Source organism: Copadichromis virginalis, linkage group LG8 (genome assembly GCF_057382275.1).
Source record: "Copadichromis virginalis isolate Kocher_CV1m ecotype Utaka linkage group LG8, C_Virginalis_male_GT1.1, whole genome shotgun sequence".
NCBI lineage: Eukaryota > Metazoa > Chordata > Actinopteri > Cichliformes > Cichlidae > Copadichromis > Copadichromis virginalis.
In genome coordinates, this window is record NC_140625.1 from 8,789,709 (window position 1) to 8,817,575 (window position 27,867).

At 43.3% G+C, this 27,867-nt stretch overlaps 1 protein-coding gene and 1 long non-coding RNA gene across 12 annotated transcripts in view; one reads left to right on the forward strand and one right to left on the reverse strand.

Annotated features, from left to right (window-relative positions):
• The window catches only part of cacna1g (calcium channel, voltage-dependent, T type, alpha 1G subunit), a 228,606-nt gene that overhangs the window by 32,614 nt on the left and 168,125 nt on the right, over positions 1 to 27,867 (forward strand). The window lies entirely within an intron of this gene.
• The window catches only part of LOC146702655 (uncharacterized), a 41,521-nt gene continuing 22,518 nt past the window's right edge, over positions 8,865 to 27,867 (reverse strand). The window contains exons 1-4 of one of the 3 annotated variants that reach the window (XR_014921876.1): positions 10,203 to 10,434; positions 9,301 to 9,474; positions 9,091 to 9,224; positions 8,865 to 9,010 (exon numbers count right to left, since the gene is read on the reverse strand). This is a non-coding gene — a long non-coding RNA (uncharacterized LOC146702655). Of the gene's footprint in view, positions 9,011 to 9,090; positions 9,225 to 9,300; positions 9,475 to 10,202; positions 10,435 to 27,867 lie in introns of those variants that run through there. The other 2 variants (XR_014921875.1, XR_014921874.1) reach the window with 2 other exon arrangements.

A 27,867-nucleotide genomic window follows, 5' to 3' on the forward strand; every position in this document is an offset into this window, starting at 1 on the left:
ACACCTCAGCGTTTGATACGGAGGCATTTATCTCCTGAGTGATGGGGAGGTCGTTAAAAGCAGCTCAGGCTATAGCAGCGACTGAAACATCTGCGGGGGTGACATTGCATCGTTGCAGGGAAGGCTGTATCCTGTATCCTAGGATATCGCATAGGATTACGCATCTGCTGAAGTATTCCAGTGTGAATTTTTGTATACGACTTTTGTAATAGATAACCCAGTTTATTTTTATTGCTTGTATAATCTTTTATTATTTTTCCAAGCATACATGGAACAGCAGACATCCCACAAAAACCTGAAACCTGAAACAGAGAGAGACATCTACATACCGGAAACAATTCATTTAATTAATCAGTTGTAAAATTTATGGCCCATATTAAATGCACAATTTTAATTTTAACTGGTTGATTTTAGCTGTGTGTAATAAAAGTAGTGGAATGAAAATCAGGTCCTGCTTTGCATGCAATCAGTTGATTGAAAATCCACTATCAGCTGAAAACACCCGCGAACCTCTGTTGGAGACAAATTTCATTTCTGTTCCCTCATCCCGATCAAGGGTTCAGTCAAGACCTCTACATTCCAAAAATGCTTTTTTAAATTTGCGGTGTGTGTATATATATATGTAGTGGTTAAACTACACGCCTTTGGAACAGAGGATCGCAAGTTCGATTCCTGCCTGGGGCGTCTGTATCCAGTAAGGGTCCTAAGGCTAGACCCCCTATGCTAAGCAAGCCTACCGCAGACATGAGCGAGACAGATAAATATGAAGGCATGCCGGCTCGGACGTCGCCCGGATCAACAAGGTCCGCGTCAGGTGTTGAGGAACCAGGGCACCCTGACGAAAAGTGGGCTACTGGAACAAGAAGGCATCGGTGGGCAAGGGACGAAAACAGGGCGTTGTTGGAATGCTACTACGCAAGTAACCCCGGCGGAAGGGGCTACATGAATAGGATGAGGGACCTATGGATTCTTCGATACCCAACATCCACAATGACGGCGAAACAACTAGTAGCTCAGTGTTCCAACATTCGAAAGAAGGGACTGCTCTCACAGCTAGAGATTGACGAGGTACAACACAAATGCTACGGCAAGGAGGAGTCAGGACGCCAGGTCAGGGGGGAGATATCATCACCCCCACCCGAGATTGGGTACATAGCCCCAAGTGCGATAGGAGAAGGATCGTTGAGTGCGAGAGGAACTGACCTGAAAAATAGGATCATGGCCAAGCTTGAAACCTGGATCCCCCGTAGCCGGTTACCAAGATTACGTGAAGTACCCTCAGAAGGTCTGCTAGATGATGTTAATGCAGCACTACGGGCAATACCTACAACCACAATTACCGACACTAACAAGCTGATCTACAATACGGCAGCAGTGATCAGTGAGATGCTTGGTTACAAGTTGAACAGCCACAAGGGGCAGTACCCTCCATGGAGAAGGAGGCTAGAGGGCAAGATCAAAGTAGCACGGAGGGAGGTTAGCCAACTAACGGAGTTGCAGAAAGGTGCGACAAATAAGGTGCCTAAGAAATACAGCAAGCTGTCCATACCTGAGGCCTTGGAAACTGCCAAGCAAAGACTCACAGCCTTGGCCAGCCGCTTGAGGAGGTACACCAGAGAGATAGAAGGCAGGAGAATAAACCAGCTGTTCTCCACAGAACCAGCAAAGGTGTACTCTCAGTGGCAAGGGAACAATAAGAGAACAGCACCACCAAGGCTGGAGACGGAGCAATACTGGAAGAGCATATGGGAGAAGGATGCAACCCATAACGGCAATGCTCAGTGGCTAGTGGATCTGAGGGCAGACCACAGCGACCTCCCTGAACAGGGTCCAGTAACCATCACAGTGGCAGATATCCAAGAAAGGGTCTCCAGTATGAAGAGTTGGACAGCACCAGGGCCCGACATGGTTCACGCCTACTGGCTGAAGAAGCTGACTGCACTCCACGAGCGTCTGGCAGCACAAATGAACCAGCTGCTAGTTAACGAGAGACACCCGGAATGGCTAACTGAAGGCCGGACGGTCCTGATCCCCAAGGACCCCAAGAAGGGACCGGTCCCCTCCAACTACCGACCAATAACCTGCCTCAGTACTACATGGAAGCTCCTGTCAGGCATCATATCGGCTAAGATGAACAGGCACATGGGTCAATACATGAGCAGGACACAGAAAGGAATTGGCAAGAATACCAGAGGTGCAAAACACCAGCTACTGGTAGACAGAACAATCAGCCGAGACTGCAAGACCAGACTGACCAACCTGTGCGCTGCCTGGATTGATTACAAGAAGGCCTATGACTCAATGCCCCACAGCTGGATACTGGAATGCCTAGAATTGTACAAGATCAATGGGACCCTAAGAGCCTTCATCAGGAACTCAATGGGGATGTGGCGTACAACACTAGAGGCCAACTCCAAGCCCATAGCACAAGTTACCATCAAGTGCGGGATCTACCAAGGAGATGCTCTGTCCCCACTGCTGTTCTGCATAGGCCTGAACCCCCTCAGTGAGATCATTAACAAGACTGGCTACGGATACCGACTACGGAACGGAGCAGTTGTCAGCCACCTCCTGTACATGGATGACATCAAGCTGTATGCCAAGAGTGAACGAGACATCGATTCACTGATCCACACTACCAGGCTATACAGCAATGACATTGGAATGTCGTTCGGACTGGAGAAGTGTAGTCGGATGGTAACAAAGAGAGGGAAGGTAGTCAGAACTGAGGGGATTGAACTACCAGAAGGCAACATTGCAGACATAGAGGACAGTTACAAGTACCTGGGGATCCCGCAGGCAAATGGGAACCATGAAGAGGCCGCTAGAAAGGCTGCAACCACCAAGTACCTGCAGAGGGTCAGGCAAGTCCTGAGGAGTCAGCTGAATGGTAAGAACAAGATCCGGGCCATCAACACATACGCCCTGCCCGTGATCAGGTACCCTGCTGGGGTAATAGGCTGGCCAAAGGAGGAGATAGAAGCCACTGACATAAAGACAAGAAAGCTCCTGACCATGCATGGAGGGTTTCACCCCAAGTCCAGCACCCTGAGGCTGTACGCTAAGCGGAAGGAAGGGGGCCGGGGACTGGTGAGTGTCAGCACCACAGTCCAGGATGAGACAAGGAACATCCAAGAATACATTGGGAAGATGGCCCCAACTGACCGAGTGCTCAGTGAATACCTCAGGCAGCAGAAACCCAAGAAAGAGGAGGGAGACGAGGAACCATCATGGAAGGACAGGCCCCTGCACGGTATGTACCACCGGCAGATAGAGGAGGTGGCTGATATCCAGAAATCCTACCAGTGGCTGGACAAAGCTGGACTGAAAGACAGCACAGAGGCACTAATCATGGCAGCACAAGAACAAGCTCTGAGTACAAGATCCATAGAGGCTGGGGTCTATCACACCAGGCAAGACCCCAGGTGCAGGCTGTGTAAAGATGCCCCAGAGACAATCCAGCACATAACAGCAGGGTGCAAGATGCTAGCAGGCAAGGCATACATGGAACGCCATAACCAAGTGGCCGGCATAGTGTACAGGAACATCTGTGCCGAGTATAACCTAGAAGTCCCGAGGTCAAAATGGGAGATGCCCCCAAGGGTGGTGGAGAATGACCGAGCTAAGATCCTGTGGGACTTCCAGATACAGACGGACAAAATGGTGGTGGCTAACCAACCGGACATAGTGGTGGTAGACAAACAGAAGAAGACGGCCGTAGTGATCGATGTAGCGGTTCCGAATGACAGCAATATCAGGAAGAAGGAACACGAGAAGCTGGAGAAATACCAAGGGCTCAGAGAAGAGCTCGAGAGGATGTGGAGGGTGAAGGTAACGGTGGTCCCCGTGGTAATCGGAGCACTAGGTGCGGTGACTCCCAAGCTAGGCGAGTGGCTCCAGCAGATCCCGGGAATAACATCGGAGATCTCTGTCCAGAAGAGCGCAGTCCTGGGAACAGCTAAGATACTGCGCAGGACCCTCAAGCTCCCAGGCCTCTGGTAGAGGACCCGAGCTTGAAGGATAAACCGCCCGCAGGGGCGTGCTGGGTGTTTTTTTTTATATATATATATATGAAAGAGCAACATTTTATCAAATGCAACATGAAATTTAGATTGTGTAAAATGCAGGTTGCAAAGCAGCTTGCAGATATGTAATACCCTATCTGAAGTAATATCTATATTTAGTGGGATGATAAAATTCAAAAAGCATAACCTCTGAATTGGAATACATATTGTTATGTGAAACCAGTACAAGTAACTTGAAACTTTAACTTTTGGACTTAAGTATGCACTGTCACAGATCTTGTATGCATTGTTTTTGTCCTCCATTGCTGCTGAACTAGAGTATAAAAAGGGAAATGTTCAAAAATCGTGCTAGGATATATCCTAGGATATATGTGCACATATCACAATCATGGACAGACTGTGATTAAGGTGGTTTGGTCTTGCAGCCTGCCCTCGCAAGTGTTAAGGATCTTGGTTTCCGGAAGAATAATTGATGGAAACGTTTGGCATCAGAAGAGTGTGTGTTTTTATCAGAGCATGCACAATATGGAAAGTGGCAGAAAACCAGTCTTATTTGCATGTCTGTAGCTGATGGTGTCTGCACGTATGTTGGCTTACATCACAGAGTGTGGGCGTTGAGTGTATGTTAATATGTTTAGCTGTTTTCATGGGTTCTAGTATTTCTGAACAAATAAAAAAAAAACTCATCTGTATGGAGAGCCCCCAGACTTGCAGAGACAATGGTAACCAAGGTAACGGCTGGTTGTCGAGCATTTGATATATCCTGGCAACAGTTGTTAAGTCTGCGGAGGAAGGCTCTGATGAACTGTTTGTTTCTTTCCTAGACGATAATTACAGCTAAGCTGCTTTTTCAGCAGGTCTGGACTGTCTTCTGCTAATCACCTCCCTGTCAGGAGGGAATGATGGAGGGATGGCTCCACGGAGCAGGTGGAAGGTGTAGAAAGGCAGATAGATGTGCAGGGGAAGAGTTTCTGATTTGTGAAAGCAGAGTGTTAAATAGATACTGTACCGCATTTGCATGATAAAGAGGGAGACTAGTAGATTGGAGCTTTCTGTCTTAATACGTTCAGAATCATTTGCATGGGACTTAAACACAACAGCATTTGTACAAAATGTGAACGGTAGATGGGTGTTGTTTTATTTCTTTCTGTTTCAGAGCATGAAGAAAAGTCAGTGTAGTCACATTGAATGTGCCAGACCTGACCTAACCACAGACCGTATATAAAAGATTGGAAGTAGATACCCTGACATTACCCACTGGTTAGTTAACCCTGGACATTTTCACTGTCATCTTCTTGATGTTTTGAAATTGAGGGGAAACAGCACGTTCATGTGGTTTTGAGTGTAGTCGTAGTTTGAGTTGAGTTTCTAAACTGGTCATCAGCATTTACTGAGGTTACGGATGACACAATCTGAGGGTCGTTTCCCCACAGACTTCTATACAACAAGACTTCTTTTTGTAACTAGAAGAGTCGTCTCCTACTGGACACTGACATTAATGCTGGTTTAAATACTTGTACATGGAGCATGGGGTGGCCCTGGTTGCTATACCGCACAGTCTTTGATTAACGGCTTGTGATTTTCAAGTAGCCGAAGTCATGGGTAATCAACTTCAAAATGAATTTAATATTCAGTTTAATATCACCCAGAGCTGGGTAGCATGGCTGTGTGGTGGCTAGCACTGTTGCCTCTCAGGGGCTGTTCTGTTTGTGTCTGTGTGGGTTCTCTCTGGGTCCAAACACATGCACAGGTATGTCAGTTGATGATTCAAAGTTGGCACTCAGTGTGAATGATTGCCTTTTCCTTGTAATTGATTGGCAACCTGTAGTTGGGATAGTACTCTAATGCTGAATTGAAGAAGCAGATGAAGTTGATGAATGACCTAATGTTAGCAACTAAGCCCATAAACTCATAAGGCAGAGTTTACTGAGGTCAGTGAGGAAAGGAACCCAAGCACTATTTTCCCATAGGCTTTTTGAACTGAGATCTGCTCAGACAGCTTGTCTCTCCACCCAACCCTGAATAAGTGGTAGAAAATAGATGGATGAGTTCTATACAACTCAGAATCTTTTGCAGCTTCCAAGGTTGGCACCTGTTAGTCATTAAAAATAATGGAGTAAGATACTTTGGTGTTGGCTTCACTTTTCAGACCTGGAACATATGCTCATTTTCTATCCTATGCAAGGATGCTAAGTCCATCTTTTACTATATATAGGTTTGTATATTGAATTGAATTCCATTTTATTTCAATGGTGCCAAATCACAACAGTCGCCTCAAGGCGCTTTATATTGTAAGGTAGACCCTACAATACTACATACAGAGAAAAACCCAACAATCATATGATCCTCTATTAGCAAGCACTTTGGCGACAGTGGGGAGGAAAAACTCCCTTTTAACAGGAAGAGACCTCCAGCAGATGCAGGGGATATCTGCCATGACCAGTGTGAGAGAAGGAAGACAGAGCAAAAGATGAACCAGAGATTAATAACAAAAATAATTCAGTGCAGAGAGGTCTATTAACACATAGTGAGTGAGAAAGGTAACTACATAGGTGTATAAGTCCATGTTTCACTAATATCCATGCACCTTTAACCTATCAAACCTAAACTCATCATCATATGTATGGCAACTGTACTTTTAGCCCTGAGAGAACTGATAGTAAACAAGCAAAGCTCTGCACTATAGTTTGAGAGCCAGCTGTGGAGTAAATTACCCGATAAGGGGGGTGTTTTCATTTATTTATGAATTTATTTATTGATTGCTGCAGTAGAGGCCCAATCGATAGCTAAGGGAGTGCCGTGGCACTTACTGTAGCAGACAGGCTATCCTATCAGTACATCACCCTGTCTTTACACTCTCACTGCGGTGGTGATTCCACCCAGAGAGACAGAAAGGGGGTAATGAGGGGAGCAAGGAGGGGACAGGAGGAAGGGCAGACAGAGAAGACGAAGGGAAGCGAGGCAGAGGCAGTCAGGTCGATGCCTTCGTTGGATGCCCTTAATATTTAATCTGGTTTGATGCTTGAAGAGTCTTTGGATGAAAATACTGATACTACTTGTACAGTTCACCATGGATAACTTTTCAGTGTAACTTATAACTTCTGCTGAAAAAAAGACTTTTTAAATATGCAATTTTTCTGAAATTACCCATAAAGTGGCAGTTAAATGAAATAAAACATGTAATATCTCGCCTTTAATCATGCACTATTGTACACTGCCACAATTGAAGTCATTACATTGGATTCAAAATCAACATGCTGGCAATGTATGCAATCACTGCCTTCATCCACCGCTAGTGCTCCATCATTTCTGACCTCCACCATTGTGTTACAGCTGCAAATATACTATTTTCTTGTCAGTTACTGTAATCTAAACCCTTTCTGGTATTCCATGAATAATGGCTGTCCTGTCTACTTTTGATGACAGTCCGGAGGAGATTCTAATACCGACTTTAAATGACAGATCTGCGTCCACAGCAGAACATTTTAAGCCACTGTCATTATTATATTCCGAAATACATGACAACACTGCTGGTGGAAGTTGAAGTAAGAGCTGTGAAATAAATTTGGCCCCTGGAGACTACAACCATTTACACCTGTTGATTTGTCATTTCATTTCTATCTATTGGCACAGTTGAAGGAAGTATTTTAAAAGCACGAAATAAATACTATTTAATTTTGAGACTCTTTATTGGCTCAGCCACACTAGAGTAAAAATAGGATGGCAATCTCCTTGTGGCTAGGAAAACTCAATGGTTGCCTGCAAAATAAAAACTTAAATGTTTTTGTTTTGCTTTTGGAGATGGATGTAGCTGCAGAAACCAACTTGTCCAGATAGTTAACGGTGTTCCACGCTCAACCTCGGGGCAAAGAGCTGGTCAAACGCAAGAATCGTGGTCCAACTTACACTGGCAGCAATCGCTCTTAGGTAGTTTGGCAAAGATTTTCAAACAACTGAATTTATATGTACAAATTTAATTATATACATTTATAGATACATTTAATACCAAAAAATGATATATGCATGGATGGATTAGGGCTGGAATACATGGCATCTGCAATCAGTCTCAATGTGCCTGTGCCTGAGCACAAACGATTGCAAACTGGTTGTATTTTGGTTAGTTTCTTTTATAAATGTGAGATTGCTGAGCTCCTGTGTGATTTTATAGGATAATTACTAACTTGCAGCAACTATGTCACTATTTGTCACTACATTCTGCCTGGACTCTGAATGTAAGCGCTTTATGTGAAAATCTACTTAATATGAATTTTTTTGTATACAGAAACAAATAGCTTTCCAACAGACAGCAACGGATTTGCAGTTGTCAGCAATCACAGACAGATTTCATGTAGTTGCCAACTTGACTCCACTCAGTCACAGACCGACAGCAGAAGCACTCTGTCTCACAGAGATGGCAGTAATTTGGGTTGTGCTGGGATCTCCAACCACCGTCCCCAGTCCGACTGTAGCGAGATGGCCAGATCGTGCCACTTTTTGTGCTTTACATAATGTGCAACCAAGGTGAAATTGACAGAACATCAGAAGGATTTCATGTGTTGTGTCAGTGAGACCAGAAGTAAAGCTTTCAGAAAACCCCAAAGTATGGGCAGGCTTTAACATCATCTATGAGAGTAGGCTTGCAAAAACAATCACTGGCAAACTTGGGTGGCAGAGTGTTATATAAATATATACATGTAATGTTACATACAATATATAATTTAGAGCAGGATGTGGAATTTATGTATTTATTTTAATAAAAAGGCTTTTATAAAATCTGTGTGTCATGAACCAAAGTTCCGTGCGCAAGCTGGACCCAGAAGCAGAACTCACACACCAGGGTAGGAGAGAATAAAGAAACCAAATTTTATTATAACTAAAGGTGTCCCGTGAGGGTAGCCGGAAAAAACAACGTGTGGAACCAGAAAACACCGAAGGACCGGGGAGGTGAGTCGCGCAGGGAACGCCGAGAGCAGGGCTGTGGGAGGCTGCAAAAAAAAAGGAGAAACAGATTACTGGGGTGCGGAAAAATGGCAGCATACGAGGGAAGGGGGAGTATGCGTCTTACGGTGATAGCCGGGCAGAGTGAACCAGAGGGGGGGGGGCTCCAAAAGGGGTCGAGGCGGCGGGGCTGATCGTGATCCAAATCTCAGGCGGGCAGGTGGACAGGCAGGTGGCTCACAAAAAACGCCGAGTTGTGATCTGAGTACACAGGGCAAAACAGTGTTAGTTCAGATGGATGATTTTTCATAAGGGCTTTCCCGCAGATGTACGTTACCGCTGAGAGACGACCTGGTGATCGCCTGGGATGGGATGCAGGTGTGGGGTTAGCAGCCACGCCCGTGGGCGTGGGCATCCCATCAGCACCCCGGACGCCGGGCCGCGGACCATGACACTGTGGGGTTCATGTATGTGCAAGCTGAGCCCAAACGGGAGTGACGGCATCTACCTGCTACAGAACAGAGTGGAGAATTAGTCATGAGCGACTTCAGAGATGTCGAAAGACAGAAGCTGTACTGGTATTTTTTGAGCTAGTTTTAGATTGACTGGACATTTTCTCCCCCTTTGGTTCTGACTAGATATGCAAGGCTTAAAGAGATGTTCATTTCAAGGTTATGGACTCTACTAGAGGAGCTTTGGCAGATCATTAAGAAAATCCCTATTCATCGTATCTATGGCCTCAGGGCAGCATTTATGTTATCCCACTGTCTGACACAAGCTCCTCTGATAGGCTGCCCCTCACAAACAAAACATCTGAATAGTGGCTGTGTGGCTGAGTTGACCACATTAAGGATTTGAGCTTTCAAATCACTATAAAGTCTGAAAGCACTCGCACATAGTGTAACCTCAGTGTTTTAAGAGACAATAAGGAAAAGCGTAATAGTTCCATTTAAGCAGAGTAGTATAAAAGAAGCCCACATTTACAGTCAATTAAAAGACGCTGTCCTCCCGATGAAAGTCAGAGGAGTCAAATTTATTCAAATAGTAGAGTTCAGAAAACATTGTGCAGTCTACTAGCCATTATCTTGACCACAATCAATCCATAAAGGTAATTATATGGAGGTATCACTGTGCTGATGCTTTAAAATGCAAGCTGAGCACCTTTAACTGGCTTTAAATACTTTAAAGCATCCTCTTGGATTTCAGACTTCACACTAAAAAGAAGAGAAGAGAGAGAACCATTTTTTCCCTGAGCATCGACTGCTTTCTTCTCGTTATGATTTATTGATGACACTTTGGATCCGATCCAGCTGACGAAAAAAAGAGCGTGAGGATGGAGGAGAGAAGGCGATGTGAGGCACAGAGAGAGGTGGCTGAAGATGTCTGGAGGGAGACAAAGTGAGAAAGGCCGATGGAGGGACAGATGTTGGAAGAGGTCAAAAAAGTAAAAATAAAAAACACTCAAGGTGAAACAGGAAGACAAGCATTAGTGAGCGAGTTGGTGAAGAAGCTGGATGCATTTTTTAAACCTTAATAAAGTTTTTTTGTTACAATTTTAAATATGCTCATTTGCTTTTGAGAAAATCGATATCAGCTTCAGACCTTTGGGTTCAGCACAGACAAATGAAGCGTTCCTCGTTGCTTTGATTTCAATAAATTTAGTGTGTACGGTTAGGGCGACTGGACCCGCTGAGCGTAGGCGAGCTGATTAACTAGTATTCTAGCCACTGGCCTAAATACTAATAAGCATCCCTATCTGTGAGGAATACAGGCATTTCTACCTTTATGTGAAATAATTTCCCATGCTTAAATTTTCAGTTAATAAGCCTTTCATGGAGCTGTGCTGCTGCCAGTTATTTGGTGCCTTGAAGGCGTCTTCTTTTCTTAAGCTCATATTTTGAATGATGTTCTGTTCAAGTTAAATACTTTAGTGATTATTATTATTTAGAGCTTCCAGCAAACCAGAATTTTATCATTCAAATCAAATTTATCTTTCTTATCTTTTTTCTTTTAGTTCATGACTGTATGGGAACTTATGCTAGCTGTCACAGGGTGAAAGGCAGGAAACGTACTGGATAGCATTCATGCTATCAGAGGGCTAACACTCACAGTTATTAAATAATCACATTCGTACCGACAGGCAACTTAGAACCACCAGTTAACCCAACACACATTCCCACTTACAGAACCAGTTTGTTTGCTGACCATATGGGTTTATAGGAATCATAAGCTAGGAAGCATGTATATGATGCTCCAAGCTAGCTATTTTAAGCTAATTTTATCTCACTTTAAAGAATATAAAAACCATGATACCATTAAGTGAAGCTCACAGTACTTCACAGCATTGCCAGAAATGAAATCTTTCTGTGTCTAACATACCCCTTTAAAGCTTTTTGCCATGTTTCCTGCGATTATTTTTATTCAGACTTCTTAAAACCTACTGTAGCCAGATACGCTGCTAACCTTTACCGTTTGGACCTGCATCAAAGGGTGGAGAGGGGAAGAAGAAAAAGAGATGGAGGCCTCAGTAATGTTACACAAATCAGGCCTTTAATTCTTTTCTTACATGGAATATGAACAGAATGCGTCACACACACACTTTAAAGTGGAAAGCTCGACTGGAAAGAACAGCAGCTCTCCGCCTCACATTTCATCTTAAGCATCACTTAGCCTCGAATGCAGTGCACGCTGTGATCTAATAAATGAAGACGTCTCAGAGAATCTTTGCCAAATAGCTTGAATGCTTCAGCTTTCAGAGGGCCGGCTCGATTAGCACGTTTTTGCCATTATCAGGTGTGAATTTCATGGTATGCTGGGACTTGGAGTATGTAAAATTCATGAATCTTCTGCAGTTCAGAAGAAGTTGAGAAATTGTTATTTGACGGCAGCGGCGCCTGCAGATGGAGCAGCGGCAGCAGCAGAGAGGAGCAGCTGAGGTTCAGAGCTGAAGATGTTGCCCACAGCAGCACAGGACAGCTGGAAAAATGTCAGAAGATAATTCCAGTGTGCATATTTCAAACTAATGCGTCTATTGCTAGAAACAAGACACAGTAAAACGTATAAAATGCTGTACTTGTGGTACTCGTACACTTATGGTGTTACTCCTGTAACATATTTTGTGGATTGATATGCATATCCGGCTAGTTGTAGTGGGGACAAGGCACATCTACAGTCACAGCAAGGTTACATGTACAGCGCTTAAACCAAACGATCTATTTAACCATCACTTCTGGTAAACACAAGTCCAGCACACCTCCCTAATCCAGCTAAAATTACAAATCATCATCTACAGATTTATGTTCGTTTATAGCTTAAATGAACCCAGAGACACAAGACTGATTAAGTCGAGTCGAGCAACACCAGCTGTACCTCCAGATGCACATAAAACTTATTTAACTTGTGTTACATTATAGCACTTTCTATACAGTATAGCACAGAAGGCACATTTGAATGTTGCACTCTTCGTGTAATATAACAGTTCGAGAGCAAAAGCAGACACAGAAAGGGCATCCATGAACAATAGTGGCCATTAAACAAACTGTTCGCTGTCCAGCAGCAGGTCTCCCGGACTCTCCCTCCTCCATCTTTCTATGAGCTTGTGCTTAACAGCATCAGGACTAGACTGCTGTATTTTCCTGTCCTGACTGTCCTTATCCACCTGGGTTCTCCTCCATTAGCTAGATTATTTTCCCACTACGTGTGGGTCAGCAGATCGGCCATAGATTATCAGTCAGAGGGAGGGAGAAGAGGGAGAATGGGAGTAAGGGGAGGGATGCTGGAGGGATGGAGATAAGAGAACTAGATGAAAAAGGTTGAGTTGTTTTATTGCTTCGTACTGTAGGGATAAATCCGGTCGCAAGACTGTCCCCGTATTATCAGCCAAAGTAACATTGTGTTAATGGAGAGGAGGATCCTGTGGCCTCTGTTGTTTCACCTCATGTTCCTAAATTAAATCCGCTTTCATTAGTCATTTGTGGGAAATCCTCTCTGTGCACAGAAGGTAAATGCTCTTAGAGAGGAGTAAAAAAACCAAACAGTTTCCTAAACAGCCTTGAGCAATCTGACCGTGAACTCGCTGAATGTTTTACAGTATGATGTTGTGCTTTGGCGGCCAAGAAGGGTGATTATCATGAAATGACACTGGTTTTAATAAATGAATGAATATGCTTGTTCTGTTATTTTCTGAGGCACTGGTGATTCAGTTTTCTCTACATGGATGTGGTTGCACCAGTAATTCTTTAATCCACAAACAAACTAGAAGCTAAATTTGTATTTACAGTGGGGCAAAAAAGTATTTAGTCAGCCACCGATTGTTCAAGTTCCCCCACCTAAAATGATGACAGAGGTCAGTAATTTGCACCAGAGGTACACTTCAACTGTGAGAGACAGAATGTGAAAAAAAAATCCATGAATCCACATGGTAGGATTTGTAAAGAATTTATTCGTAAATCAGGGTGGCAAATAAGTATTTGGTCAATAACAAAAATACAACTCAATACTTTGTAACATAACCTTTGTTGGCAATAACAGAGGTCAAACGTTTACTATAGGTCTTTACCAGGTTTGCACACACAGTAGCTGGTATTTTGGCCCATTCCTCCATGCAGATCTTCTCGAGAGCAGTGATGTTTTGGGGCTGTCGCCGAGCAACACGGACTTTCAACTCCCGCCACAGATTTTCTATGGGGTTGAGGTCTGGAGACTGGCTAGGCCACTCCAGGACTTTCAAATGCTTCTTACGGAGCCACTCCTTTGTTGCCCGGGCGGTGTGTTTTGGATCATTGTCATGTTGGAAGACCCAGCCTCGTTTCATCTTCAAAGTTCTCACTGATGGAAGCAGGTTTTGGCTCAAAATCTCACGATACATGGCCCCATTCATTCTGTCCTTAACACGGATCAGTCGTTCTGTCCCCTTGGCAGAAAAACAGCCCCATAGCATGATGTTTCCACCCCCATGCTTCACAGTAGGTATGGTGTTCTTGGGATGCAACTCAGTATTCTTCTTCCTCCAAACACGACGAGTTGAGTTTATACCAAAAAGTTCTACTTTGGTTTCATCTGACCACATGACATTCTCCCAATCCTCTGCTGTATCATCCATGTGCTCTCTGGCAAACTTCAGACGGGCCTGGACATGCACTGGCTTCAGCAGCGGAACACGTATGGCACTGCGGGATTTGATTCCCTGCCGTTGTAGTGTGTTACTGATGGTGACCTTTGTTACTTTGGTCCCAGCTCTCTGCAGGTCATTCACCAGGTCCCCCCGTGTGGTTCTGGGATCTTTGCTCACCATTCTCATGATCATTTTGACCCCACGGGATGAGATCTTGCGTGGAGCCCCAGATCGAGGGAGATTATCAGTGGTCTTGTATGTCTTCTATTTTCTGATGATTGCTCCCACAGTTGATTTTTTCACACCAAGCTGCTTGCCTATTGTAGATTCACTCTTCCTAGTCTGGTGCAGGTCTACAATACTTTTCCTGGTGTCCTTCGAAAGCTCTTTGGTATTGGCCATGGTGGCGTTTGGAGTCTGACTGTTTGAGGCTGTGGACAGGTGTCTTTTATACAGATGATGAGTTCAAACAGGTGCCATTCATACAGGTAACGAGTGGGGGACAGAAAAGCTTCTTACAGAAGACGTTACAGGTCTGTGAGAGCCAGAGATTTTCCATGTTTGAGGTGACCAAATACTTATTTTCCACCCCAATTTACGGATAAATTCTTTACAAATCCTACCATGTGAATTCATGGATTTTTTTTTCACATTCTGTCTCTCACAGTTGAAGTGTACCTCTGGTGCAAATTACTGACCTCTGTCATCATTTTAAGTGGGGGAACTTGCACAATCGGTGGCTGACTAAATACTTTTTTGCCCCACTGTAAGTTTAAGGTTAAACTGAATATATAAGATGAAATATGCTTAGAATTGCACATAGGTGTGTGTGTTGTATTGATGTGCGATGCTGCATCAGTACAACACAGTAAATACAGGGCCAGTAATACCCACATCTATACTTTTATAAAGACAGCTTATGTGTCATGATTAATGAGATAAATCACCATTGATGATCAAATTCTGAACACATTTTAATGACCACTAAATCAGTGTGATCTTTATTTTGCACAATAATTGTTTAACACAACAAAATACAGCTTATTTTAAAATCCTCCAGAGCACTTTGGGTCAAGCTCTGTTGTTTAAATGTGCTAAAGGTTATAAATAAAATAGAGCATAGTGCATGTTTGAGATGGCATAAAATATTTATCTCTAAAATCCAACCCTTAAGTAATTTGATTACATGTAACTTTACCATGTAATTTTGTTACATAAATCAAATGCAAAACGTTAACTTTAATGAAATCTGCTCAAATGAAATTCACTTGACTGTTATACAGTTAGTCTATATCAACCATATGTTCTTTAATGATGAATTATTAGAATAAATAAACCTTTGATTTGTTTGTATGTCAGGTTTTATTCAGAATCATTGCTTCATGTTTGAGTGAGGCAGAGTGTAAAGTGTCATATAAAGAGCAGCGCAATCATTTATGTGTGTTAAGTCTGTGCAGTGAGTCCAGGCTTAAAATAAACATTAGAAACCAGATGTGCCATTGCATTGTTGAGAGTTGCTCCATGAGGTATTAAAGATTATAATTACTGTGGTTATAAAAATTATTCTGGTTATTTTCGTCAGAATGGGCAAATATGTTGCTTGAAGACAAAAACATTCATCTCGGTAAACACTCATAAACAAAATTTTCTTTAGATTTTGTCACCACAACTTCACGGTACTCAAACTGAAAGAGTTTACAGCTGCAGCTCGTCACTTTTCTTTTGTGCTGTGAAAAACTAGATTGTAAACTGTAGAATTTGCTGACATCAACATGCAGGATTTGTGTGCCTGTAACTTAAAAAACAGACCAATGACATTTTTAGAAAGAAAAAGTTAATAAGATAGTGTCTACCAAAGGATGTGCTGCAATTATAGGTTTTAATTGATAGAAATCTTTGTGGACAGACACATTATTATGATAACAAGATGCTTTTATGCATAATTTCTGCAGTTTTCCCTTTGTGCATCACCACAGTAGATTTTAGAATCTTGCTTGATCTAAAATTTAGATCAAGCAAATGAATACATGAAATGCAGATTTTCAGCTTTAATACAAAGACTTTTCACAATATTTAGAGGCTCTAAAGTAAATGAGCAATTGTCTGACAACCAGTTTCACGGTCAGGTCAGGTTCCTTTTTTATTTCATGACAAAAAAGCTGGAGTTGATTTGCAGAGCTGAATTTGTGCATTATGCATTTGTGCAGAGTATGTGTGTGTGTTTGAGGGGCCAAATCAACAATCTGATAATCTTAAAAAGACTGAAAGTACTCGCCAGCTCAGCAACTGAAAGGCACGAAAAACAACAATTAAAAATATAACAATAAAAAACAGTTTTTGGAGAGAGCGACAGTAAAAACACAGCACTCTTTTTTGTAATAAATTTATTCATTTATGCTACCTTTTTAAAGTGAGCCCTATCCCATTTCCATTAGCAGAAAGTCTAAAAGTTAAACTTCTAATTTAGACATACCAACTCTGGAGCGTCCAGGAGCAACATATTTAATACCTGTCCTGCAGCAGTTCTCTCACTAAGATCTCAGACAACAGAAAGCAACTGAAGTGCATGATGACAGAATTATTTCCATAGATCAGGGGAAAAAAAGCCTCACAACACTTAACCAAGTTAGGAACACTTTAGTATTCTTCCATGGCTAAGTCCTGTGGAAGGATTAGGGCCACTGGGAAAAAACAGCCCATCCCCACTCCCGAGGATTCGTAATATACCGACGATTTGTCACGTCCCGAGGTGTTCCATGGGAAGGCAAAAGGTGACCTTCCATATTTCTATGCTACGCGCTGGGTTGTGGATGAAATCCAGTCGAACGACAGTCCCGCGGTAATAGACGTTCCAGCCATGTATTCCAGCCCTAACCTTAACCTTATCCCTAACCCTAACCACCACTTTAATAACGTTAGGTAGTGTTTTCCAAAGCGATTTAAGTAAAATAAATGTGCATGTGTAGATTCATTCCAAACGGTTCTCATGTTTCCTCATTTTTCCAATCTCGTAATATAGTGACGTGTTAGGTGCCCGGAAACCTAATATACGGATGATTTGTCACCAAGTGCAAAATGTTATGTTTTGGGAGTGAGAACGTGTTGGAAAATGGGGGAATCTTTTCGATTTTTTTCCCCAATAATTCTGAGAAAAAAGACGGAAGTCTGGAATTGATCTCAGAATTCTGACACACCACTGTTTCTTTTTCTTAGTGGCTCAAATCCTCCAGTTTTTACTTTATATAAATGAATGCAGAGAGAGAAAACAACATTTGTTGACTTTCATGGGTTCTAGACTCTAGCCTGAGATCTGTGGACTCCGTGGTCCGTTTTAAAAAACAGCTAAAAACTCATCTTTTTAAACTTGCTTTTGGTTGATTTTTATTTTTAGGTTTTAGCTTCTGTGAAGCACTTTGTGATTTTTATCTTGAAAGGTGCTATAAATAAAATTTTACTTTACTTTTTTACTTTACTTCAGTCACTGTATTTTCACTGATGAAAAATCCTACATTTAAAATTATGTTCATTTATCCATTTAGTTTAATCACTTGAAAATGTGCATAAAACAACTCCTGTTTTCAACATGATTAACTGAATTCATAAAGTTTAGCCAAATGTTGTTTCATAGAATAACCCTGATTCTTCATTCAGGTGACATTTTCATTTTCACTAAGTTTAAATAAAAAGGTCATGATGGACTGTAAGTGGCGAGGGTGTCAGCGGGATATGACGCTCTGCAGTGATCAAAAAAACAAAAAGCACTCTTGTAATTTTTTGATAATGACAAAAATCTCCGGCAGGGCATTCAGGCATTAACTAATTCTTAAGAAAATTGCTCTGTTCACTTTGATTTTGTTTAATCGGGAAACAGCAGGTCGGAACTGGGCTGTTTTACATGCAGGCGAGATGGCGTTGTTGTCACAGTTTGTGAGCACAGTTTCAATTAAAAATATAACAATAAAAACAGTTTTTGGAGAGAGCGACAGTAAAAACACAGCACTGTTTTTTTGTAATATATTTATTCATTCATGCTACCTTTTTAAAGTGAGCCCTATCCCATTTCCATTAGCAGAAAGTCTAAAAGTTAGACTTCCAATTTAGACATACCAACATATTTAATACCTATCCTGAAGCAGTTCTCTCACTAAGATCTCCTAACCTTGAGGGGGAAAAGAAAAGGAGATTTCCCTCAGTATCTGAGAAATGGGGATATTCAGTCATCAGCCATGACTGTAAAGTGTAAGTTGGTTAACATTTGGGTTAGATAGCAGGAGAGTGGGTTGATGGAAGAAAGTGTTATCGATGAAAGGTTTTCAGTCTGATTCAGCATGAAAACACTCCATCTGTCTACAGAGTGGTTCCTCTCTGCAGGTCATCCTCTCTGCACTTCTTTCTGATGATACCACATGCTCTTACATTAACATCATACTCCATACGGCTATACATTTTCTTAACTGTTTATCTGGTTAGAGGTGGGCAACCCTCGACAGGTTGCCATCTATTAGATGACAATATCGGAATCATAACCCACTGTTATGAATGCAGTGGCCTGAAATGCAAATGTTGCCTTTTCACACAAGCACACACTCAGAGCGATCCATCAGTCATAATCCATTTGCTGTGGGACATCTAGGGTGACAGCTTGCCTGTCACTGATGTGAAGGCGAATAGAAAGCAAACAATATGTGACTAAAGGAGTATCAGAGGAAGCAACAGATGACGGTTGTTTCATAATATATATAAAGAAATGGCATGACAGACTATGACAGGAAAGTGTAGTCTATTCCTGGAAAAAAGGTGAGTGTAGTTCACACAGTGTGGTGTAGAAAGTCAAAGCACCAGTTTGCACCAAAACTGCCAATAACTATTAGCTGAATGCTAATGTGTTAATGAATGAGATTCAAATGCATTATTTTCTGAAGAAACATATTCAGTTTATTCCAGTTTTATTCTAAAGCACCAAATGTTATAGATCAGTAGCTTCACTATGATTAATATTGAAATGAAAGATACTTCTTTTAGCATTGACGTTTTTGGAAGGTCGCTGTTCCAGTAGCAGTTTCTCCTGCGCTTTATGCCAAGCTATAATCTATCTATGGATTCATCACTTTAATATATGTTTTTGTCATTTATGTCTACCATCGTTGCACAAGGTACAATTTACACATTTTGGCTTTGCCTTGTTTATTAGTAAACTCTTTGTACTTGCAGTTGCATTGCATTAGCATACCGTGCATTAGCATAAATGAAAAAGTCTCCACCAGTTTAAGCAAATAATATATTAATGTTTCCACCATTTTCACCAGCTAGTTGGTAAACTTAGCTGCTACCATGTTATGCTGGCACTCACTAAAAAGGCAGCTGTTAATGTGAAAAAACAACAACAAAAAAACTACATTAATAGAAGCTAACATCTTCACAGAGAGGAAGCACAAAAACTAGGAATGACTAACATCTAACATCACCTAAATGGTGTTACATATTGGGTGTGACTTCATAGCTAAATAAACTATATTTTTTGACTCCAAAATATCCAACTTAGTCTAGAAACAGGATGAAACATGCATGGAAAATTGACCCTGACTTTCAATGCTAATAGCTTTGTATTAAAAAGCATTGCACTCAGTTTTAACTAGGGTTGCCAACCGTCCCTTAAAATACGGAATCGTCCCGTATTTAGAAACAAAAGTACACATCCCGTATTGAGCTAATAAGGGACGCACTTTGTCCCGTAATACAGTGAGAATCAAAAGTAGTCTATAACTTTTAATGGAATTAACGCTTTGTTTGAAAACATAATTCCCAGCCCCTCTCCTGCTTTGTGACCAATGAGCTGACAGCACACTTATGACAATTCGAGTATGACAATTCAGATTACCGCTCATCTCATTGGTCAAGGAAAGGTCGCTTACGGAGAAAATACCGGAAGACAACAGATGACCACAACAAGAAGCATGGCCAACAGGGAAACAAACGCCGACACTGCGGTGCAAGTCTCGGACGACAGTAAACCTTTTTTTTTTTTTCGCCTGTCCCGTTTGGCTCTTTTGCCATCAGAATTGTTGTCTAAAGGCAAAGAAAGATGCCCAGCGGATTTACTTTACCAAATTGACCATCCCAGCCTTGCCGTAATGGTCCATTTGATTCACCTTTTATTGTTTATTTTATTTTCACTTACTGAATACGGGACAGACTTGACTGGGGGAAAGAAGGGGAGAAAGAAAGAGGGAAAGAGAAACAGCTGAGAAGAGGGACGGGGGAGAAGGGCAAAAGACAAAAACCAACAGAACGGGCAGAGAAAAAAAAATGCATATATCAATCACCTGGATCACCTGCTGAGAAAGAAAAAAGAAAACAAGCAGAAGAGAACAAGAGTAATAGAATAAACAACATCACAATGATATATGGGAATATGACAGTAAATACTAAATATTAAACATTATTGTGCAGCACATAAGATCAACAGAACACAGTGTGCTTTGAGGTAGGAGCCAAAAAGGGTGTAGTTTGTGGGTGTGATCACCCGTGTGTACACCTGTGAGCATGGACGCGCTTGTTTTTTTTTTTTTTAAAGGTTCCTTCATGTAATGATCTGCTAGAGGGTGTGGGGGGGCCACAGCCCCGTCCTCCAGGGCATGAAGCAGGTATGGAGGAGATCAAAACTCCAGACATCCAGAGGCCCCCAGAACACAAGAGACCAAGGAAGACCAACAGAGGGGCAGCCGCGCCACTGTCCCAGAAAGAGCTGAGGAGAGTCCCAGATGAGGGCTCACTCAGCAGCCAGGCCCCGATAAGCGGCCGCCAAGGAGTGAGCCGGTGTGTACCTGGACGCCCATCCCCGGACACAAAGAACCACCAACGCACCGATGTCTGAGGGAGTCCGCCACTGGCAGGGGAAGTGGTGGTAGGGGGAGATAGGCCTCCAAACCTTGGAGGGCCTAAGATGTCCCCAGAGAGGTGGTGCCTGACACCCAACCTGACATATAGACACAGAAATACAGGCACACACATATACAAACATCCATTCCCACCCTCATGCTCTCATATGCACTTACTCCACACTCAACCAATGAGGAGACAGACATAAAGAGACGCTGTACACACGATCACACTCCCCAAGCGTACTCTACAAACCGGGTCTAGGTACCCTTGCCCCTGGAGGGGGGAACTGCACCCAGACCCAGGTGGTGTTACCCTTTTCCCTGCGGTGGGGGGAGGCAGACCGCCCCGACTCCGCAGCAGCAGGGAGGCCCCACACTCCAGACCGCAGTCGGACGGCCAACTCCTTCTCCTAGCCCCCCCGCTCCAGCAGGTCGCAGAGAACGGGGGTGAGAGAAGACTCCGAACCTCCCTCAACCCGCTCATTGTAGTGTTGATGCATGTGTGTTCTAAGGTGCATTTAAAACCCAGGAGGGCATGGAGCTACCTGCCAGAGAGCAGCAGGTAAGCGCATGGTCCCTCCTGCTAGCCCTCAATGTCTACGTGTATTTAACATTGAGAGGTGGGCAACGATGCCAGGGGTGGGGTGTACACCCTGATGGTACTTTGGATTCCGTGTATCGTGCCCACCCCCAAGATCCTATATGTATGTGTAATGAGAGTGTGAGTAATGTGAATGTCTAAGTTGTGGGATAAAATTGAGGCAGAGGCAGCCAGAAGGGGACAGAGGGGGGGGGGGGGGGGTAGCCTCCTCTGCACCCTGGTGACATACCCCTACTCCAAGGTCCTGCATGTGTGGGTGGTTGTGGTGGAGTGGGAAGAGGGAGGCAGCTAGAGATGGGGAGGGAAGGAAGGGAGGGGCAAGTGACCCCTCCCTGGGGCCAGCTCCCCCGCTGACCCCAGTAGGCACCCCCATACTCCGCGACCCGCCAGGGAAAGGGGGCCCAGGCCCATCCAGACCGGGGCCTAGCGCAGCAGCGCCTCCCGGCCCCACAGAGCCCGGGACAGTCCACCCAACCCCACCACAGAGAAAACTGCACCCACCCCACCATCCATTCATCTTCCAGACTACATAAGACAATAAACACCCAGGCTGAGATCTTCTTCCACCTCTCCTGTATCTCCCCCTCCTGCAGAGGGAGCTCCTGAGGAGAGGAAAGCTCCTGCAAGATGTGACAATCTTCCCCACCAGTTGAAGAGCCCCCCAGGTGGCTCGATGCACCGGCGGCACCCTGCTCCAGGGCTGGGCCCCCATGCACGGACGACATGGACGACAGTAAAGCTAATGCTGGGCTTAGACTGTGCGATTTTTGGCCCATTTTGAGCCGATTTTTGAGTCGTGCGACCGTTTTGGCGATAGGCCCGATTTTGGCCTTCGTCGTGCGTCGTGCATCGTGTAGTATACGTGGGGTAACGAGAAGCGATTAACACCTCACGACCAGCTCCCGATCATCAATCGCTTGGTCGTGAGGATTTCAAACCTGTTTGAAATCCTCGCGACCGTCGTGAGGGTGTCACTGCAGTTTGTCACACTGCGCACGCGCAAACACAAATGTCAGCGAAAAAGACGGCGCAGCACGGCAGTGTAGCGTGTGATCTGGACACAAGCGATGGAGGCACAACTTGTAGAACTTTGGAAAGCTCATCCAAGCCTTTTCGATGTGGCCTCACAAAATTATCACGACCACAACAACCGTGAAAATAGTTGGATCTACACTGCTGCTCAATCACAGCTGCCTGATCAATGTTTTTCATTAGCAATTTAGCAAAGGCAAGGCAAGGCAAGGCAAGTTTATTTGTATAGCACAATTCAACAACAAGGTGATTCAAAGTGCTTTACAGAGACATTAGAAACAAGAACAAATAAAAAGCATGATTTAAAATTGAATAAAACAAGCAAATTAACTAACTAACTAATTAACAAACAAACAAACAACAGTATATAAAATCAAAACAGATAAAATCAGGACAGTAGATAAAATCAGTAGTTAAATGTAAGTTTTGAAATTTAAGCTTAAAGTGTGGATTTGGTGCTTTATTCAAATGCAGCTGAGAACAGGTGAGTCTTCAACCTGGATTTAAATAAACTGAGTGTTTCAGCTGATCTGAGGCTTTCTGGGAGTTTGTTCCAGATATAAGGAGCATAAAAGCTGAATGCAGCTTCTCCGTGTCTGGTTCTGACTCTGGGAACTGATAAAAGACCGGATCCAGATGACCTGAGGGATCTGGATGGTTCATACTGGGTCAGGAGGTCATTGATGTATTTTGGTCCTAAACCATTCAGAGCTTTATAGACCAGCATCAGAACTTTAAAGTCTATCCTCTGACGGACAGGCAGCCAGTGTAAGGACCTCAGAGCTGGACTGATGTGGTCCACTTTTTTGGTCTTAGTGAGGACTCGAGCAGCAGAGTTCTGAATGAGCTGTAGTTGTCTGACTGATTTTTTAGGTAGACCTGTAAAGATGCTGTTACAGTAATCAAGCCTACTAAAGATGAATGCATGGACTAGTTTTTCCAGGTCCTGTTGAGACATCAGATCTTTTATCCTTGATATATTCTTGAGGTGATAGTAAGCTGACTTTGTTATTGTCTTAATGTGTTTTTCTAAGTTTAGGTCTGCATCCATCACTACACCCAAATTTCTCGCCTGGTTTGTGGTTTTTAGACGTATAGATTGAAGTTCTCTGGTGACCTGTAATCGTTTTTCTTTGGCGCCAAAGACTATTACCTCAGTTTTGTTTTTGTTTAGCTGGAGAAAATTGTGGCACAACCAGTCATTGATTTCCTCAATGCATTTACCAAGAGCCTGTACAGGGCCTCGGTCTCCTGGTGACATTGTGATATATATTTGTGTGTCATCTGCATAGCTGTGATAGTTTATTTTGTTGTTGTTTATAATCTGTGCCAGTGGGAGCATGTAGATGTTAAACAGAAGGGGTCCCAAGATGGAACCTTGGGGAACTCCACATGTGATACTTGTCTGTTCAGATGTGAAGTTACCTATTGATACAAAGTATTTCCTGTTTTCTACGTATGTTTTGAACCAGTTTAGTACAGTTCCTGAAAGACCTGTCCAGTTCTCCAGTCGTTTGAGTAATATGTTGTGGTCAACTGTATCAAATGCTGCACTGAGATCCAGTAAAACTAGGACTGACATTTTTCCACTGTCTGTATTCAGACATATGTCATTAAACACTTTGGTCAGAGCGGTTTCAGTGCTGTGGTTCTGTCTAAAACCTGACTGGAAGGCATCGTAGCAATTATTCTGTTTTAAGAAGTAACTGAGCTGTTGGGAAACTGCTTTTTCAATGATCTTACTTAAAAACGGGAGATTTGAGATCGGCCTGTAGTTGTTCATTTGTGTCTTGTCAAGATTGTCCTTTTTCAGTATAGGTTTGATTACAGCAGTTTTTAGTGATTCTGGAAACACACCTGATAATAAAGAAAAGTTGACGATCTGTAACAGGTCTGACTCTAAAGTCTTTGAGACCTTTTTGAAAAAACTTGTTGGCAGGACATCTAAACAGCAGGAGGAGGAGTTCAGTTGACCTAAGATGTCCTCCAGGTCTTTGCTGTTAATAGGTTGAAACTGTTTCATGGTGTTTAAACAGTTTTTTGGTGGACACAGTACATATCCTGGATCTGCTGTTGATGTACTAACTGCTTGTCTAATCTTTTGGATTTTGTCTGTGAAGAATTTGGCAAAGTCATTGCAGGCCATGGTCGAATGAAGTTCAGCTGCCACTGACACAGGAGGGTTTGTTAGCCTGTCAACTGTAGAAAATAAGACCCGAGCATTATGGCTGTTTTTAGTGATGATGTCAGAGAAGTAGGACCTCCTTGCATTCCTCAGTTGTAAATTATAATTGTGAAGTTTCTCTTTATAGATGTCATAATGAACCTGGAGGTTTGTTTTTCTCCATCTGCGCTCAGCTTTCCTACACTCTCTTTTTTCATTTTTCACCAGTGTGGAGTTTCTCCATGGAGACTTTTTCCTTCCAGAGATAACCTTCACCTTAATGGGAGCAATAGTGTCCATTACATTTAACATGTTAGCATTGAAGCTATTGACGAGCTCATTGACTGACCCTCTGGGCAGGTCAGGTGTTAATGGGAAGACCTGGTTAAAAATTGCACTACTGTGTTCAGTTATACACCGTTTTGTGATCACTGTTGTTGATATATTTGTGTGGGCTGAGATTTTACTTTCAAAGAAAACACAGTAATGATCAGACAGGCCCACATCAGACACAGTAACCTTTGAAATGCTCAGGCCTTTGGAGATCAGTAGGTCAAGAGTGTGTCCTCTATTATCTGTGGCCTCTGTTACATGCTGAGTCAGCCCAAAGTTGCCCAGAGTGTTACTCAGGTCTTTAGTCCCTTTGTCCTGAGGGTTGTCCACATGAATGTTAAAATCCCCAGCAATAATTACACAGTCAAAATCAACACAGATCACAGACAGCAGTTCACTGAGGTCATTAAAAAAGTCTGTGCAGTATTTGGGAGGCCTGTAAACATTAAGAAACACAACTTTGGATGGGGCCTTCAGCTGTAAAGCCACATATTCAAAAGACTGAAAACTTCCAGGAGATAGCTGCTTACATTGAAATGATTCATTAAATAAGACCGCAACCCCTCCTCCTCTCCTGCTCGCCCTGACCTCACTGATAAAACTGTAGTTAGGAGGGGTCGTCTCGATGAGAACAGCTCCACTGTTACTTTGGTCCAACCAAGTTTCAGTTAAAAACATAAAATCAAGGCTGTGCTCAGTGATTAAATCATTAATTAAAAATGTTTTCCCAGCTAGAGATCTAATGTTTAATAAAGCCAACTTAAGTGTTTTAGAGGTATTACTTGTCCCCTCGTGTTTGGGAGCAGTCTGTGGCACACAAGGTATGTTTACTATGTTTAAAGATCTTTTAGAGTGCAGCTCTCTGTGTTTTGACCAGGCCACATGTCTCCTGTCACCTAAAAGTACAGAAATTTTAAAACCTTCTAGTAAACAGGGTCCCAGCTTCTCCTGGGAAAAGTCATCACTGCCATAATCCTCACAGCCCGGACCCTTCACACATCACACATCAGACTGCGGAGACAGGGCATGAAGAGGAACTAAGGGGGGCGAGGCTGGGCAATGTGACTTCGATTGCTCTGTTGAGGGTGGGGCTCGATGGCGAACCTTTGGCCGCTCTGGTGGGGGGTTTATGGGGGACAAAAAGGGATTGGGACGGGGGGTAGATCTGAGCCCAGCATTGACCCGCTCCATCATCTCCTCAGTGAATTTCAGGTGTGGGGAGGAGGGAGAAAGGGAGGGGGAGGAGGGTGATGGCCTGTCAGGGGTTTGGGGGACTGGGGAAGGTCGTGGTCCCTTGTCCTGGTCGTTGGTGTTGTTGAGAGAGTTGGAGGCAAATAGGGACCCCTCTTCTTGCCTTAGATGTCTCTCCTTTCTGAGGCTCTTCCTCAGATGCCATGGATGTCTCTCCTTTCTGAGGCTCTTCCCGGGTGGGGGCAAATGGAGCTCCTCCTCAAGGTTTCTGCTGGGCTTTGTCTGTTCTTGGAGTACTGTTTGTTCCTCTTTATGAGATAACTCCTCGTTTATCTCAGCCTTGGCACCAAGCACGGATGGATGACGTATGGAATAAAACAAGTTGGAGGTGAACAGTTTCACCCCTGACTTGTTAAAATTAAATCCATTTGCTTTGAACAGATGCCTGCGTTCCCAAAAAATATTAAAGTTGTCGATAAAATGCACTGAGTGGTCAGCACATGCTGATATAAGCCATTTATTCAGTGTAAACAACCTGCTGAATCTCTCGTCTCCTCCTCTGACCGGCGGTACAGGTCCACTGATGAATACAGCTGCATTCAGAGAGTTTACAGTATTTAATAATCCAGTAAAGTCCCGTTTCAGAACCTCCGACTGTTGTTTGGACACATCGTTTGACCCTGTATGCAGAACAATGTTTGTCACAGTTGGATATTCATCTGCAATTTGAAGAATTCTCTCCTTCAGGTTGTTGACCATATCGTTAGGAAAGCAGAGGACTTTAGTGTTCTTACCGCACATCCTTTGTACATCCTTTACGGCAGAGTCACCCACAATCAGAGTTTCAGGCCTAGCCTTTAGCTTTCCCTGTGGCCTTTCACTTTTCAACAGATTTTCAGACCTTATTTCGCTGCTTTTAGATGGATGGTTGTCCGATATAGATCCAGGGTCCTTTGATAGTGGAGCAAATCTGTTCTGCAGTTTCACATTCAGTTGTTTTGGAGGTTTGTTGTTAACCTTCCTATTCACGGTTGTCCAGTCCTGTTTCCTCTCGTATACAGGGGTAGAAGAGCTTCTCTGTCTCGTAGGAAGTGAAGGCCAGTCGGTTTCAGAGATTTCAGCTCGCTGTGCCCTGCCTGTGATACGTCCTCCCCCTTCCAGGAGACATGATTTATGTCTTGGTTTTGCACCAAGACAGTCTAAGGGGGGATTATCACTTGAGGATTTATAATAATGCACAGAGTCTACTTTCTTGGTCATGTTATCTGTGCTCCTTAGCTGTGTACTAGCTTGCTCATCGCCATTGTTTTGAATCAAAGGCAAGGTTGTTTCATTTCCACACAGTCCATTTACCTCCACGTTTACTTCTAAGCGATGAATTTTTGTCTCCAGTACTGCAATCTTCTGCAGGAGGCTGTGGTAGTCATCTGTGGAGAGGGAAGGCATCTTGTTGCTAGTTAGCCTAGCGGTTAGCACCTTTCCAGGCTATTGAGGCTGCTCGGTGCCCAGACGCTGTAATCAGGCTTCAGCTGTGTCTAGGCCACAGACACACGGAGCGCTGAGGATAAGGTAACCATAAAATGTTGCTG